At 39.4% G+C, this 17662-nt stretch overlaps 1 protein-coding gene and 1 non-coding gene across 4 annotated transcripts in view; one reads left to right on the top strand and one right to left on the bottom strand.

Moving 5' to 3' along the window:
- The window catches only part of TAFA1 (TAFA chemokine like family member 1), a 533669-nt gene that overhangs the window by 452340 nt on the left and 63667 nt on the right, over window positions 1–17662 (top strand). Inside the window, exon 3 of one of the 3 annotated variants that reach the window (XR_006547226.2) lies at window positions 15626–15739. The exons of the other annotated variants lie outside the window; for them this stretch is intronic. The gene's annotated coding sequence lies outside the window, so the exon portion shown is untranslated. The remainder of the gene's footprint in view (window positions 1–15625; window positions 15740–17662) is intronic. 3 annotated transcript variants of the gene reach the window in all.
- Window positions 10156–10262, bottom strand: LOC112581293. The gene has a single exon (XR_003105828.1). It is a non-coding gene; the product is annotated as a U6 spliceosomal RNA (small nuclear RNA).

The following is a 17662-nucleotide window of genomic DNA, read 5'->3' as shown; positions in this document are numbered from 1 at the left end:
AATTTTTTAATTTATATAAAACAAATACAAATGTTTAACACTTAGGCAAGTATCAGTGAACAGTAGCTTTTTTTACTGAAGCTTTTGATCAATAATTTATAACCTTATTTCTGGATGAGTGATATAGAAAGAAAATTTCTAGACATCAGGTTCCTTCATCTCTTTTCCTATACTCATGGTCTAGCCCCTTTCATTCCTCTTCATCTCATTCTGTAATATAGTACAGCCTTCTAACTACAGTCTTCCCAAATTTACCCTACCAGTTACTACCAAAGTAATCCTCCTAAAATACAATCTTTGTATGGTTATTCCTTACTCAAGAGAAGAATGGTTAAAGTCCATGTTTACATGTATTTTTCAGCATGTATTGGGCTCTTCCTCTATAGTGGTCTCTGTTTGTATGCTGAGGATACAAAGAGCAAAGTCCTGTTTCAAAAAGCTCGAAGCCCCTGCAGAAAAGAAGCAAGGTAACCATTTATTCCCATGTGGTATGAGCAGTGCTGATGTAGAGGAAAGCCCAGGTTTACAGGAGACCAGATCGTAGGATTCAACTGAAGCAGCAGTAAAAGGATCTGTGGAGACACCCAAAAGAAAGTGATGGTGTGTCCATTAGGACTTCAAGGACAAGGTAACAAACATCCATGATTTTAGCCACATAGCTCTCATTTCCTGCTTCTCCTAATTTTCCCCAGGAAGATTATACTCTTCCCCTTCTGCTTTATGGTCTGCAGACCTCACTCAGCAGGCTGACAATTGACCTAGCTTTGAGCCAATTAAAATACCACATCCTCTGTCCAGTGTGAACAAAAGGTTCATGCATGGGCCTATGGTTTAATTAGAACCAATTCAGAACAGTCTCTCTGGGACTTCCGGAACCTTATAGCTTTGGGAGCTCTTAGAAGCTGTTTTGCACCACAAGAGGAAAACTGTGTGTGATTAGAGCCAACACAGAGGAAGAAGAACATAGTGATGGAGAGAATGAAAGCAGCTCCTGCTGACATAGCTTAAACCTCTGGACCAGGCAGTCCCACATTTGTTTATGGAACCAATGAAATCCACTTCTTTCTTAAACCAGCCAGAGTCATTTCTGCTGTCTCTTGCAGCTAACATAGGACTTCACCAGATGTAGGGAAGAGAAACGTTTCCAGCCAAGGAAATGAATAGAAAGGTCTGACCCTGGGAGAAGTCAGTGCCTACAGGCCTCTGCATGTGGTCTGGCTCAACTGGAGCCTAGGATGGAAGAGAGGAAATGGCTTGGGAAGATACCAGTGAGACAGACAAGGCCCAGCTCATAAAGGATCCTGCATAACTTCTATCTATCTATCTATATATCAACAAAGGTTTTCTGTAAAGGGCCAGATAGTGAATATTTTTAACTTTGGCCAAGAGTCCGTATATGGTCTCTCTTAAAAATCATCTGCTCCACCTTTGCAGCAGGGAAGTAGTCATTAAAGAATATGTAAACAGGGACTTCCTGGTGGTCCAGTAGTTAAAAATCTGCCTTGCAATGCAGGGGATGCGGCTTCAGTCCTTGGTCAGGGAAATAAGATCCCATATGCTGCAGGGCAGCTATGCCTGAGTACCACAACTGCTTAGCCCATGCACTCAAATGAAAGATCCTGTGTGCCATACCTAAGACTCAACATAGCCAAATAAACTTAAAAAAAAAAAAAGATGTAAACAGATGAGCATGGCTGGAGGAAGGGGCCAATGTAAGGTATGGGGAGGGGAGGGAAAGTTGGCCTATGGGCCACAGTTTGCCAATACCTGATCTATATAATATTTCATGGGGGACATAGCACATTTACAAATGTTCTGTTAAGTATGTGAAAAACATTTAAGAGGAGAATGTCTTTTATACACTTAAAAGAGGCAAAAAGCCACTGTGACTGGAGCCTAGAGTTTATAAAGACACATAAGAGGAAATCAACAGCCAGATCACTTAGGGCTTTATAGATTGTGATATAATAAAGCTCAGACTTTGGGCTATGGGAAGCTAAAAGAGGATTTTTAAGGACCATGATCTATTTGATTATAGAGCTAGCCAATACAAATATATAATTTTTAATTTTCTGCTAACTGTTGCAAAAAGAAACATGTGAAATTAACTTCACTGATATAGCTTCTTTAATCCAAATGCATTCAGAATATTATAATTTCAACATGTAATCAGTATAAAATTATTAATGAGATTTTTCCTTTGTTTTTTATCTTTTGTGCAACATCTCCGAAATCCAATGTACTTTTACACTTAAAGCTCATCGCAGTGGGAACTGACCGTATTTCTATGGCTTGATAGCCACTTAGTTAGTGGCTACCATGTTGGGAGTTTCAGGGAGATCCCTGACTGTCATGCAGGGAATGGATTCTTGAGAACCAGAGTAGAAGTAAGGGGAACAAGTTAAGAGGCTGCTTCGCTGGTCTAGATGAAAGGTGATGGTCCAAGGTAATAGTAGCAGCAAGATAAATTTGAGATATGTTGAGATAAGGTCTGCTGAATTAGTTTTGGGGAGTGAGGTGAAGAGAGGATTGAAAGATGATTTCTATGGATTGGTATAAACAACTCAGTTGTTGGTTCCATTTTGTGGGTGAGCAAAGCCTAGGAGTGAAAGACACCAGGCAGGAGCAGAATGAGGAATCTGAATTTAGATACATTAAGTTTGGGATGCCTATTAAGCAGCCAGGAAAGCAGTTAAACAGAGTGGTTCTGTCCCAAGGATCCATCATTAATCTTATGGGCAGAGGTAGTTTTTCATATTTCAAAATCTTTGAAAAAGCAAGTTTTAATCTACATATACTTGGCCCACATTCTCCCCTTCTCCCTTCTCCTCCTCCTATTTCTAAAGAGATTGATTTCACTTTGCCTGAGATGCTACAGTATTTTCAATTTAAATAGAAACCTCAAATAAATTGGATTTAAAACCTTCTCGGGGAAAAAGGAAACAATTTGTTTGCTAGAGTTTAATTTCAAGGCAAGAATCATAACCAGGGCTGTTTTAACCCATCTCTTGATTGCCTTCCATGGCAACACGTGCCCTTGCAAAGGTGGAGGGATTATTGAAATTTCAAGGAGGAGGATGCAGCTATAGCTACACACTTGAGGAAGCCATGAAAGGGCTCATTGGTTACAGTCCCCAGCCTCTAGGGCTTCTAATCCACCCAGAACAAATAAGTGTCTTTTCTCCTCTTAGCGATTTCCACAGCTACAGGCTACAAAATCTCTCTTGATAGTCGACTCCACTACCTTATCGCATGCAAGCCAGCTGGGGGAGAAGGGTAAATGCTGTCAGCTCACCAGCTGCTTTAACCAGATGTTTACCTGATTCCAGCCAGTTGTTTCCAAAATGCCCGCTTGTTTAAATGAAGCCGCACTCTCCCCAGGCACACTACGTAGGTAATAGTGGCTAAATAAATCTGAACATTTTTTTTCTACTTTGCCAAAGGCTTCCTTAGAAAGTTAGGAAAAGTCCTTCAATCCTTTTTTTTCCTTCTGAGACACAGGAGAAGTGGGTTCATTCCTTGGGTCGGGAAGATCCCCTGGAGGAAGGCATGGCAACCCACTCCAGTATTCTTGCCTGAGAATCCCATGGACAGAGGAGGCTGGCAGGCTATACAATCTATAGGTTCACAAAAGTTGGGCACAACTGAAGTGACTTAGCATGCATACACTGGCAACTGCAGGGTTTAGATACTAAAACTGATGTATCTGATGATAATGTTGATACAGTATTGAAACCCAGTCCTTCACTACCGTATTTATTAGGGAACATCTATGATATTTTCATTCTTCTCTAACACTCCAGAAAAGAAAAAAAAAAATGTTTCCATTCCTCTCTGACACTCCAAAGGCAAATTAGAATTATTGTAAAAGTCTTTGTGTCTACTGGATAGAGAATTCAGTATCAAGACAATTAGATTTGAATGCCCAGTTATTCATTTATTAGCTGATTCAGGGCCCCTCATTGGCCACTTGCCTGAGGGCAGTTCATCACTGATTAGCACCTTGAACGCTAATCTTCAGGAATCTTTGAATACCGAACTGAGCATTTTGCTACAGAAAGAAGCTAGTGCAAGGATTTAAGAGGAGAGCTCAGAACTGCTGACGCCAGTCCAGGCACTGCTTTGAAAAGTTTCACGTATACTTCATTTAAATTTGGTAGCAAGGAAAATTTTATTCATTGCTAAATTCTTATTGAAACAGACTTGAGCTGCTTTCTAAACAACTCATTTAAGCTAAAGTGAAAATTGCTAAACAAAAAAAGCAGCCCATATTTATGAGATTGTTTTTACTTTTTGTCTGCATCAGAGCAGCCAGCTGAAGAACTGGGAAGAACACGGGATTCTGTTTTGGTTTGCATGCATTGTGTTTTTTGGAACTTTGGATTTGAAAACTATCAGGCAAGGTATGAAGTCTCCAGTTCCTTAGCATTCTGGCCATTACTTGCAGTCTGAAACTGAACCACATTCAGAAGTTCAGGCCATCTGCCTGGCCCCTGGGAGGTTTTCCATTTGCAGGCCCTGAGTCACACCATGCCTCCATGCCTAAGCATGGCCTGGACTTGGAAATCCCACAGACGTGGGTTCAGATCTTCCCCTTGTCATATACTAGTTCAGTTGTTGTTGCTGCTCTTCAGTTGCTCAGTCATTGCTGTTCAGTTGCTCAGTTGTGTCCAACTCTTTGCAACCCCATGGACTGGAGGATGCCAGGCTTCCCTGTCCTTCACTATCTCCCAGAGTTTGCTCAGATTCATGTCCATTGGGTTAATGGTTGTCATCCAACCATCTCCTCCTCTGTTGCCTCTTTCTCCTCCTACCTTCAATCTTTCCCAGCATCAGGGTGTTTTTCATTGGTTTCTACCAACGTTATTAATCTTTCTAAGCCTCAGTAGTTTCTGCAGAAACTTAATCTTTCTAAGTCTTAGTTTTCTCATCTATCAAAAGAGTATCTTTACTCACTTTTTCAGAGAACACTTGCAAGGTCGTTGTTCTAAGAGAGTGCATTGTACTTATGCAGGCTTCCTTGGTTGCTCAGTTGGTAAAGAATCCACCAGCAATGCAGGAGACTGCCTGCCATGCAGAAGACCCGGGTTCAGTCTCTGGTTTGGGAAGACGCCCTGGAGGAGGGAATGGCAACTCACTTCAGTATTCTTGCCTGGAAAATTCCATGGACAGAGGAGCTCAGTGGGCTACAGTCCATGGGGTCGCAAAGAGTTGGACAAGACTGAGCGACTAACATTATTGTACTTATTCAGCAAGTGGCACAAAGCATAGCACCGTTTAACAATGATGATCTCTCAAGTCTGTGGAATGGACTCATGTTTAAGGCTGTTAACACAACAGTAATCCTTATAAATGGTTAACATTTAATTACCCAGATATGACATCTGGGCATTTGGTAACCGAAGTAAGATAGATAACTGAGTTACCTACTTCTTATCTGGCTTCTTGGCATTTTATCATCATAACTAGTGCTTCTCAGAGGCAGTTTGGCTTCACCCAGTGTCATCGGTACACTCATTTCTGAAACCATTTAGACTTATGAGTTTATTGTGAAGCTTTATTTCCAGTAAGTTTTGACAATCAGCCAAGGACAAAATGAATTAAAATACCAAAAATTACAACCCTTTGGGATCCAATTAACCCAAGCAAGGTTATTTTTAAACTTATGAAAAGATAGAAATGTTATGACGGGTCAGAGAGTGTTTGAAAACTCCAGAATTTAATTGCAAATAAGAAAGAATGTCAGTTGCCCAGGAATGTGACTTAAATCCCAAATATTCTAATGTCAGCAAAGGTTTTGGGAAATTTGATAGTACTCTCTGCCAAAGTTCAGGTGGTTCTAATTACAGTCACAAACCATGGAGAGCTTTTCTTAAGAACGTACTGTGAATTTCCTTCATTATTTATTTGACAAAACCATGTTCTTGGTTTTAATTTTTCACAGCCAGTTAATTATGCTTCATTATATGATTCACAAATTATAGCATATTTGTGAAGGGGGAAGTGTGTGTTTATTTCTATAAATATTGAAACGTCTGTTAATGTCAACTCTACCAAAAGGTGATGTGATAAATTATAAATCAGTTTTATTGGAACATGTAGTCTTTCAGATGTTTCTGCTTGTTCTTTTCATTGGCGTGTGTTGGAGAATTTCCACAGAAAGAAGCACCTATGTGATATGATGTCCACAGGCCTGCAGGAATTGGCACAGATTTCCTCCTTATAAGCATTAATAAAAAAAAATAAAAAAAAAAAGCATTAATAATCAGCGACCAGTAAAGATGGATATAGACTAGATAGATGCATGTATTTTCAGTACAAACCAGTGATGTGTGTGGAAGACAGTACTTGAGATTCTTAAAGACCAAAACTTTGCAGCTCTGAGTTCATGTAGCTCTGTCTGAGTAGGCTCTACTTGAGAACCTTCCTTAAATTCCCTGAGCCTTACTTTTCTTATTTGTTTAATGGCAATAAAATATCTCTATCACAGGGTTTTATAAAGATTAGCTGAGGTGATGGATATAATTAACATAATACCAGCAGCATGGGAAGTGCTCAGTACTTGGTATTCATTGTTGTCTCACTGTTCTTTCAGGTGGTGGTAGAGAGGTTGCTGGTCATTGACTGCCTTTCTGTGCCTCATTTTCCTCATCTCTAAAACGAGACCACATAACTTCTAGGGTCCCTGTGAAGGTTGAATACATGGCTCTGTCACCATTGGCATCATCAACAGAACTAACTTCTATTATGAACTTAGGGATTTGAGAGACTCAGAGCAAAATTCTTTACTTTTATAATCCCATTTAATCCTCACAACTTTCATAGTATTATCCCCATTCGGAAGATAAGAAAACTGAGACTAAGAAAGATAAGAACACTGAGAGTCACTTCACAAGTCACATAGCTAGTCATAGAAAGATTTTATGTCTTGCATATATTAACTTCACAGGCTTTGCTTTTCATCATTCTATCATAAACTAGCATTTACAGACTTAGACTGCTTTGTACCTAGGAAGGTAAAGGTAATGAATGAAATAAGTTGGGGTGGGAGTGGTTGTGCCAACTGGAGAGGAGCCTGCCTCATGTAAAGAGTAGCCAGTCCATTATCATGAGGAAGGAAAGAGAGTCCAGTGTTATCATGTCTCTGATCTTTCAAGAAAAGCCCAGGACTCAGATTTTTATATGAAATCTCCTGGCTATTAAATGCTTACAGCTAATTCATATTTTAAAATGCTGTGATGGTCAGAGGAAATAAATCTGCATGCAAAGTTCCATTTGTTGTATTGACTCTGTATTATTCTCTGCTGCTAAGTCACTTCAGTCGTGTCCGACTCTGTGTGACCCCATAGACGGCAGCCCACCAGGCTCCCCTGTCTCTGGGATTCTCCAGGCAAGAACACTGGAGTGGGTTGCCATTTCCTTCTCCAATGCATGAAAGTGAAAAGTCAAAGTGAAGTCACTCAGTCGTGTCCGACTCTTAGCGACCCCATGGACTGCAGCCTACTAGGCTCCTCCATCCATGGGATTTTCCAAGCAAGAGTACTGGAGTGGGGTGCCATTGCCTTCTCCAGTATTATTCTCTAGAATAGTGATTCTCAAATGTGATCTCAAATGTGACCCCACCCCCGACAGTGGGGTCCCTTAGATCCTTTCGAGGCAGCTGCATGTTCAAAACTTCTTTCACAATAGCAATATTTTTTTTTTCATTGACACTTGCACAAATGATACAAAAGAAACCATGGATAAAATCACTGTTGCCTTAGCATAAATTAAGGCAGTTTCTCCAAAACGTATCAGTAACCATTGTTTTATTCACCAACATATGCTCACAATAAAATGTTTTAAAATGCCCATTTTACTTAAGAATGCCATTAATAAAGCAGTAAAAGCTACTCATTTATTTAATCTAAACCTTTAAACATATATATTTTAAACAGTCCATGGGATAAACTGATAAGTTTACATAAAAGTATTTTTTCTAGAAGGACGACTAAGTAATTGATCAGAGAGCAAACTAAACTAGCCACCTTTTTAATGGAATATCATTTTTATCAAAAAAGTTGACAAACTATGATTATTCAGATTTGTTCTTTGGCATACATTTTCTTTATTAAAAAAAAAGTAAGCCTGTCACTTCCAAAGGAAACAACTGACAATATTTGTTGCCAATGATAAAGCTCAAGCTTTCAAGTGAAAAATTAAAATTTTGGAGAACTTAAGCTTGACAGATTCCCAGTTCTTACAGACTTCTCTGATATAATTGGTAGTTATATTAACAAATGTGATTTTTAAAATATAATAACATATGTCAATATTTGAAAAATCTGCTTAATTCAGTAAACCAATACATTCCAGTGAATATACTACAGAATCTTGCATGGAGGTAAGATCATTCAAAGTGAAGATGAATGAACTGTCATGTTAATAAGTATGGAAAGTTCACTGATACAATTTCAGAGCTGTATTGAAAATAAACTTAAGAAATGACTACTTTTTTAGTTTTGAGTATCAAAGAATATCTACAACTATCTTTAAAGACTCTTATGATAATATAATATCTTATATAATATCAGGACCCCCCTTTTCCTGCTACACAACAGACTGAGTATGGAAGCAGATATGAAGCTCCAACTTCCTTTTATTAAGCCAGGCATTAAAAAGATTTACCCACTGTAAAACAAGCCACTCTTCTTGCTTATTATTTCATGTTGAAAATGTAATTTCTTTTCATTACAATAAGTAAGTATTAACATGAGATTTATTATTCAGTTCAGTTCAGTTCAGTCACTCAGTTGTGTCCGACTCTTTGTGACCCCATGAATCACAGCACACCAGGCCTCCCTGTCCATCATCATCTCCCAGAGTTCACTCAAACTCACATCCATCGAGTCGATGATGCCATCCAGCCATCTCATCCTCTGTCGTCCCCTTTTCTTCCTGCCCCCAATCCCTCCCAGCATCAGAGTCTTTTCCAATGAGTCAACTCTTCGCATGAGGTGGCCAAAGTACTGGAGTTTCAGCTTTAGCATCATTCCTTCCAAAGAACACCCAGGGCTGATCTCCTTTAGAAAAGACTGGTTGGATCTCCTTGCGGTCCAAGGGACTCTCAAGAGTCTTCTCCAACACCACACTTATGTTTCAAAGATTAAACCAATAAATATATGTTTTAATTCCTAATTCAGTATTCACAAATAGTAGCAGATAAAGTTATTTGGGATCCCCAACCATTTTTAAGAGTATAAAGTGATCCTGAGACCAAATCATATGCTCATCACTCCTCTAGAACAGTGCTAGTCTATTATTCTATTATTATTCTATTATGGATGAGCAATGTCAACACCACCTAGGAAATTCTTTTGTTTTTTTTTTTTTTATTATTATTATTATTTACTTTACAATATTGTATTGGTTTTGCCATATATCAACATGCATCTGCCACAGGTGTACACGTGTTCCCCATCCTGAACCCCCCTCCCACCTCCCTCCCCGTACCATCCCTCAGGGTTGTCCCAGTGCGCCAGCCCCAAGCTTCCTGTATCCTGCATCGAACCTGGACTGGTGATTCGTTTCTTATATGATATTATACATGTTTTAATGCCATTCTCCCAAATCATCCCCCACCTCCCTCTCCCACAGAGCCCAAAAGACTGTTCTATACATCTGTGTCTCTTTTGCTGTCTTGCATACAGGGTTGTCATTACCATCTTTCTAAATTCCATATGTTATGTTAGTATATTGTATTGGTGTTTTTCTTTCTGGCTTACTTCACTTTGTATAATAGGCTCCAGTTTCATCCACTTCATTAGAACTAATTCAAATGTATTCTTTTTGATGGCTGAGTAATACTCCATTGTGTATATGTACCAAAGCTTTCTTATCCATTCATCTGCTGATGGACATCTAGGTTGCTTCCATGTCCTGGCTATTATAAACAGTGCTGTGATGAACATTGGGGTACACGTGTCTCTTTCAATTCTGGTTTCCTCAGTGTGTATGCCCAGCAGTGGGATTGCTGGGTCATAAGGCAGTTCTATTTCCAGCTTTTTAAGGAATCTCCACACTATTCTCCATAGTGGCTGTACTAGTTTGCATTCCCACCACCAGTGTAAGAGGGTTCCCTTTTCTCCACACCCTCTCCAGCATTTGTTGCTTGTAAAAAATATAGAACGCTTCACGAATTTGCCTGTCATCCTTGTGTGGGGGCCATGCTAATCTTCTCTGTATCGTTCCAATTTTAGTATATGTGCTGCCGAAGCGAGCACTGGGAAACTGTTAAAAATGTAATTTCATAGACTCGACCACAGACCTACTAAATCAGAATCTCTGGATGTGCATCCTGGAAATCTGCATTTTAACATCTTTTAGGTGATTCTGAAACTCACTAAAGATAAGTTGTTCTACATCAAATTGTATTGATCACATACCTCATCAGTTAAAAAAAAGTTGGAGTACATACCCTCAATTTATGTATACTTACATATTTATCTATAGATTAGCACTTCTGCACTATTTCATGGATATCAGATAGAAATGGAAATATGCACAAAACTAGAAATTAGAGAATGAGATGTTTTCTCCTCTGTATATTGCACCTCTGTGTGGAGACTGGTCCATGTGGGTCCCCAGTTATAACTACATTGCTTCATAAAGTAGATTTGTAAACAAAACTCCCTTTCCTCCTGTGATTGAGTCCTGATCAATTAAGAAGCAGTGCCTCTTTCTGACCCTAGTCTGTTTCAACCAGTGCACTTTTTCGCATCAAGCCTTTCCCAAAACACTCAAAGAAGGCTTCTGTGTCACTGAGATTCTCTTTTATAAAAGTTGAGAAACAAAGCAAAGGGAAGCCAGACTACAAAGAGAATTTCTGAGCAAGCTGCTTTTCTGATGGTCTGCATTCCCTCTTTTTTTCCTGAGTTCATCTGATCTCTCCGTGAATGAAAGAAGAAACCAATGAATGAATCAGAAAGGATTGTTTTCTCAAGTTCTGTTGTTTCACTGTAGTCTTTCATTCTTCATTTTATTCATGGATGGCTTTTTAGTCCTGAAGTTTCAAGATAAGTGACTTTGGACTCTAAATGATTGTGATGTTCCCATATTTATTTTGTAGAGAAAGCAAGAGAAAATCAAGAAGAAACATTTTGTTGTTGTTTTTTTTCTTGGTGTTGGAAGGAAAGCCTTTTTTAAAAAAAAAAGAAACTATTGCAGGAAGACATTTTCACCTTCAAGTTCCTGGAAACTTAGCAGTAAAAGTGGAAGCATATGGTTAAACTATGTAAATATATTTCCCACATTAGCCTGATTGCAAGGATGAGCTGGAGCAGGTTTTCAACATGGATTTCTCAGCTCTACTCCATCTACTGAGTATAATCTCCAGGGAAAAAAACTGGGAATTTGTTTATTTATTTATTTTGGGGTAATTTATTTTTTGACAAACATTTTAGATGACTTTCTATGATCAAGCAAATTTAGATACTGCATGATTCAGTTCAGTTCAGTAGCTCAGTTGTGTCTGACTCTTTGTGACCCCATGAACTGCAGCACGCCAGGCCTCCTTGTCCATCACCAACTCCCGGAGTCCACCCAAACCCATGTCCATTGAGTCAGTGATGCCATCCAATTATCTCATCCTCAGTCGTCCTCTTCTCCTCCTGCCCTCAATCTTTCCCAGCATCAGGGTCTTTTCAAATGAGTCAGCTCTTCGCATCAGGTGGCCAAAGTATTGGAGTTTCATCTTCAACATCAGTCCTTCCGATGAACACCCAAAACTGATCTGCTTTAGGATGGACTGGTTGGATCTCCTTGCAGTCCAAGAGACTCTCAAGAGTCTTCTCCAACACCATAGTTCAAAAGCATCAATTCTTCAGTGTTCAGCTTTCTTTATAGTCCAACTCTCACATCCATACATGACTACTGGAAAAACCATAGCCTTGACTCGATGGATCTTTGTTGACAAAGTAATGTCTCTGCTTTTTAATATGCTGTCTAGGTTGGTCATAACTTTCCTTCCAAGGAGTGTCTTTTAATTTCATGGCTGCAATCACCATCTGCAGTGATTTGGGAGCCCCAAAAAATAAAGTCAGCCACTATTTCCCCATCTATTTGCCATAATTAGAAAGAATGAAAACAGATTTAAGGATAATGAACCATATCTAGTTATATATTGTAAATGGGCTTCCCAGGTGGCACTAGTGGCAAAGAACCTGCCTGCCAGTACAACAAATGTAAGAGATGTGGGTTCAGTCCCTAGGCCAGGAAGATCCCCTGGAGGACAGCATGGCAACCCACTCCAATATTCTTGCCTGGAGAATCCCATGGACATAGGAGCCTGGTGGGCTATAGTCCATGGTGTCGCAAAGAGTCAGACACAACTGACAATATCTGGTATTTTCATTCAATGAGCAACATCCCCTGGGGACTTAGTGTAGAGGGATGAGATGGTGCCAGGAATCTCTGTTGACTCTTTCCTAAAACACGCAATGGTATTAGTGTGGTAGCATAGTTCAGAGATCCCTTTTGGAATCTGACAAACCAGATTCCACATATGATCTTATTTGCCATGTATTCATTTGTGAGCTTAACCTCTTTAAGTCTGTTTCCTGAAAATTAGAACCAATAGTATCAACTACAGGGTTGATGGTAATGATTAAATATAACACCTCGCCTGCTAAAAATTTTAGGCTTTCACTAACTACCTTTGTGATCAAGATCTAAACTTTGATAAGCCTCAGTTCCCTTCTCTGTACAATAGAGATGGTAAAAAGAACTAGCTGGTTCCATGTTTAATAGTTGAGGGCCAGGATCCATTCTCTTCCTGCTTTGTAGAAGAACCCATATTCAAATTGAGTATCAAATTGCACAGCTAAAAATGTACCCCAGACTCCAATCACGGACAAGCGTGGCCTTTGCAGTATAAGTTCTAGATCTTAGATAGTCGTTCTAGAGAACTTCCCTCCCTTCTACCATTTGCTGCCACAAAACAGATGTGAAGACTCTAGTGGTCATCTTGGATCATGCAATAATTCTGAAAATGGAAGTCACACATGATGAATGAATTCCTAATTCCAAGCCCATGGCTATTTGCCTTTTAAGTTACCTTCCTTAGAAGAAATCAAACTTCTTTTTAAGCCCCCTGGTGGCTCAGAGGTTTAAGTGTCTACCTCCAATGCGGGAGACCCTGGTTCGATCCCTGGATTGGGAAGATCCCCTGGAGAAGGAAATGGCAACCCCCTGCAGTATTCTTGCCTGGAAAATCCCATGGACGGAGGAGCCTGTTAGGCCACAATTCATGGGGTCACAAAGAGTAGGACACGGCTGAGCAACTTCACTTTCACTTTCATTCTTGCACTAATACAACTTTATGCAATTAAGGAACTTAATGCTATTTCTAATTGGTGCATGATCTCATAGGGGTTTTGGAAGGATAAAATTAGGTAAATCACGTGAAACAGCTATACAGGGCCTGGCACATGGATCATGCTATTAAAAGTGATAACATTTATTTAAACAAGGCCTAGATTTCATAGGACTTGGCAAAGGTCATGCTGATTCTCCTTTGGACTGTGGACAATGTGATTTTCTGTGGGGCTAAGTCACAGCCACAGTGGAAAACAAAGAAACACACCAGATGCTCTCTTAACTGACCTCTAACCCAAACACCAGGTGAATGGAGACTGTCCCTCCCTCTGTAAAAATATCCCAGTGGAGATCAGCAATGCAGTGAGGCTTCTATTAGGTCACTTTCTAGCTCCCCTGAGTATTTGCTGTTCTCACCTGTTGAATTGTATACTTACCAAGAGTCAGCGTTTTCAAAACTTTTCATGCCTGTTATATTTGCTATTGAAATATGCAATTCAATTTTATATAAAATCCATAATTTAATATTTTGAAAAATTCCATTAGAGAGAAACATTACCCTTTTGCACATGGGAAAAATCATTTAGAAATTTGGAAGTATTTTGTGTTCTCCCTTAAATTCTCATTTTACTTGAAAGAAAACAAAAATGGCATCAAGCATGATGCTTAATAAATGTAGTTTATACAAGAATGACTACTTGGAACCTCCAAATCTGGACTCTTATTTTGAGAAAAGTCCTCAGCTTTACATTTTTAAGTTGGGAAATAATTGTACAATTAGTAGTTTTAAGTTGCACTGAAATGTATATGAGGTGTATGTAGCAACTTGTCATTTATTGCTTTCACAGAATTTTCAGCTCACCAGCTGCCATTCTCAATCATTTTGGGTTAGGGGCACACACTTTCAGCTCCATCCAGAGTCCACACTGCTGCAGGCAGTGCCTGAGGACAGATATCTAAAGCAACTCAGGGTTGATTGTGAGGGTTCAGAGAGACACATGCTCCCTTGGCTCCCATGTGGACCAAAAAAGAAAGGAAACTGAGAAAGGAATTTACATCAAAGCAAGTTAGGAAAACGCCAAACTTTCTTCACAGGCTTAAAGGGAAAAGTGATCTCCATGGACAGTGATTTAAGAGGCATCCTTTGAAGGGCTCCTGTTTGTTCTGCAGGATTTTCCCACTTGCCTCTTGAAATAGAATGATAGTGAAACTTCTTTCCCTCAAGCAAGAGAGAAAAAAAAAGACAAACAGACCTTCTCAAATCAAATACCACTGTGTCTGTGGTTTGTGTGAAGAATGCTTGAAGTTGTTATCCTTTGGGACCTGGAAGGAGGGTAGCAAGGCTTACCTTCTTATCCACCATGATCAGCATTAAAGAGTATCAGTGCCAATGCAAATAAATTATGAAACAACATAGTATCTTAAGGAAGATAGTTTTCAAGATGGTCTTCATCAATTTCTTCCCTCTGTGTGTACGTGTGCTGCTCTGCATGTCCAGACTTTAAGTGTAACTCCTTTCCCTTCACCCTGGGATTTCCTTAGTGTTTGCTGGACCAATAGAATGTGAGAATAGTCATGTTCTAAACTTATAACTCTAGCCTCTAAGGAGACTTGCAGTTTCCCCTGATATTGTGGAATTACCCCTGTTGGAATGATCCCTATCAAAACCCAGCTTCATTGCTGTGGGAAGTCCAAGCCACATGGAGAGGTCACGTGTAGGCTCTCCAGTCAGCAGTCTCAAAAACATTCCCAGCCAACAGCAGCATCAGCTGCCAGCTCTCCAAGTAAGCCATCTTTGATGTGGAGACTAGTGAACACTTTAAATGTCTAAAGATCCCAACTGACTACAGCCTCAGGAGAGACACTAAGCAAGAGCCACACAGAAGAGCCTATTAACCCCCAAAATGGAAAGAGCATATTGCTGTTTTCAGCTATGAATGTCAAGACTGGGTTCATATGAATCCTGACTATGCCTATATTATCTATATAAATATAGATAATATATTTACTATACATATTATATATATATATATATATATATATACACACACACACACACAGTAACTTAACCCTTCTCTATCTAGTTTCTTCATCTTTATGGTGTGGGTAATAATATTACCTGTCTCACTAAGTGGTCCTTAGGACCACATATGATTGTCCTGCATTTAAAGAATACAGCATGTAGTAAGATACCATCAGCAACACTATTATCATCATCATCTTTACTGTTACCAACACTGCCACTACCATTGATATTGGTGTTTCTTACCAGTTTTTAGGAGGAAAATGAGAGACTTCTGACTTGGTCTTCAGGAAAAAGCCAACGAAAATCAAAAACAAAATTGACCAGTTTGTTCACAGTTCTTGGAAAAATGCCTTTTGCATAGTAAATACTTGGAATATATTAGCATTTATTATAATATCACTGTTTTTTTTTAATTGTCCGTGTTCCTGGGTAAACTATTCCAGTGCTCTACCAACTATTCACATTTTCAAGACATATTTAAGCCTTTTATTGTCTCTAAGGTAATGGTTCCTAGAAGTGACACAATTTAATTATTTAATATATGTCCATTAATTCACTCAACAAGTATGAAGTATCAGCACTATGATAGATATTTGGTACTGGAGATATGGCAAGAAAGGAAGACAGATATTCAATGTGTAATTATAAGAGAATAAGGGGAGTTTAAAAAACAGAGACGCAAGACTTTGATGGTATGTTTTAGAGGACTCTAGTATGATCTGGGACTGGAATATATCAAGAAAATCCTTTCTGGCCAAGCTGAGACCAAAAGGAAAGATGAGTAGACCTATGACAGCAGGTCACAATGACACAGTTGGATGGCTGGAAGCACAGAGTGTTGGTGTGCCCGACTAAAGCAGCAGCCAGAGTAAATATCTTTAGCTAGGAAAGAGCATGTTTCCTCCAGGAAATGAAAGTAGATAGAGTATGACTGGATACAGGAAAAAAAGCTTGAGAGGTGTCTGGAAAAGTAAACAGGACTTCTACACTCAGGTGAAGATTTTGACTTTTTCCTAAAGATATGTAGAACACAGTGAGGGTTTTGGAGAAGGAAAGTGACAGAGAATGGTGGATTTGTTTGTTTAAATGGCTCTGACTGTTTTTTATAGAAAGGGCTGGAAGGATACACATGTAGCCCAGGAAGAAGAGTATAATAGCTTGCACTGGGAAGTGGTGGTGTGGATGGAGAAAAATACTCTGGAATCACCTGACATTGGATAATTATCCCCAGTTGGTAGCCAGCTAATGGAGTTTTCACCAAAAATCCACTTAGATCTGATGCTACTCCAGGGAGCATCGCCTATCAGAGACACTGATTACCAATCCCTTGCTTAGTAGTCAGTAGACTCTTCACTAACAGTGGCTTGGAGTTCAGTCCCTGGTGTTATAAAAAAAGTTGAGCGATTTTGGAGTCAGAATTTGAATCCTGACTCAGCAATATTTGACTGTCATATGACCTTGGAAAAAATCACTTCTCTGTGCCTCTGCTTCCTCTTCTGTGAAATAGACATAGCCCTAAGCGTCTACCTCATGGGGTTCCAGTGAGGATTAGAAGTATGGAAAGTATTTGTAATCACACCTGGAATGAAGAGAATCTTCAGTAATAAGTATTATTTTGTAATCATTCATTCTACACATATCTATCAAAGCAGGCACTGGGATGTCCCCATGTTCAAAGATATTTATACTCAATAAGTATTGGGTTAGAAATCACGGAGAGAAATGGGTGCTGGGAGCTGAGTACAGTGCTGGAGCTGTGCAAAACATAAATATCAAATCAGAAAAGCACACTTGGCTAAGTGGGTATGAGAGGCTGTATCTCCCTAAAGCAGAGTCTACTATTAAAAAAAAATAACAACAGCAACAACAAAAATGCTAAGGGTATTCGTGACTGAAAACATGGTAATTGCAGAGCCCAAAATGTCACTGGAAGTGCAAGATGGCATGAAGACACAGTTTTCTTTCAAAAGCCAATTTAAGTAGAGGATTTTTTGAAAGTCTATTCTGAATCATAAAAACGCCCCCCCCAAAGTTTTTTGGTGGTTTTTTTTTTTTTTTTTTTTTGAAAGAATACTATTTTAGTGGTGGTGGTGGTGGTTTAGTCGCTAAGTCGTGTCCAACTCTTGCAACCCCATGGACTGTAGGCCACCAGGCTCTTCCATCCATGGGATTCTCCAGGCAAGAACACTAGAGTGTGTTGCCATTCCCTTCTCCAGGGGATCTTCCCAATCCAGGAATCGAACTCGGGTCTCCTGCATCACAGGCAGATTCTATACCAACTGA

This window comes from Bubalus bubalis, chromosome 21 (assembly GCF_019923935.1).
Source record: "Bubalus bubalis isolate 160015118507 breed Murrah chromosome 21, NDDB_SH_1, whole genome shotgun sequence".
In the NCBI taxonomy this organism is placed as follows: Eukaryota; Metazoa; Chordata; class Mammalia; order Artiodactyla; family Bovidae; genus Bubalus; species Bubalus bubalis.
Note: the sequence above shows the minus strand (reverse complement) of the source record. Positions and strands in the feature narration are given on the sequence as shown.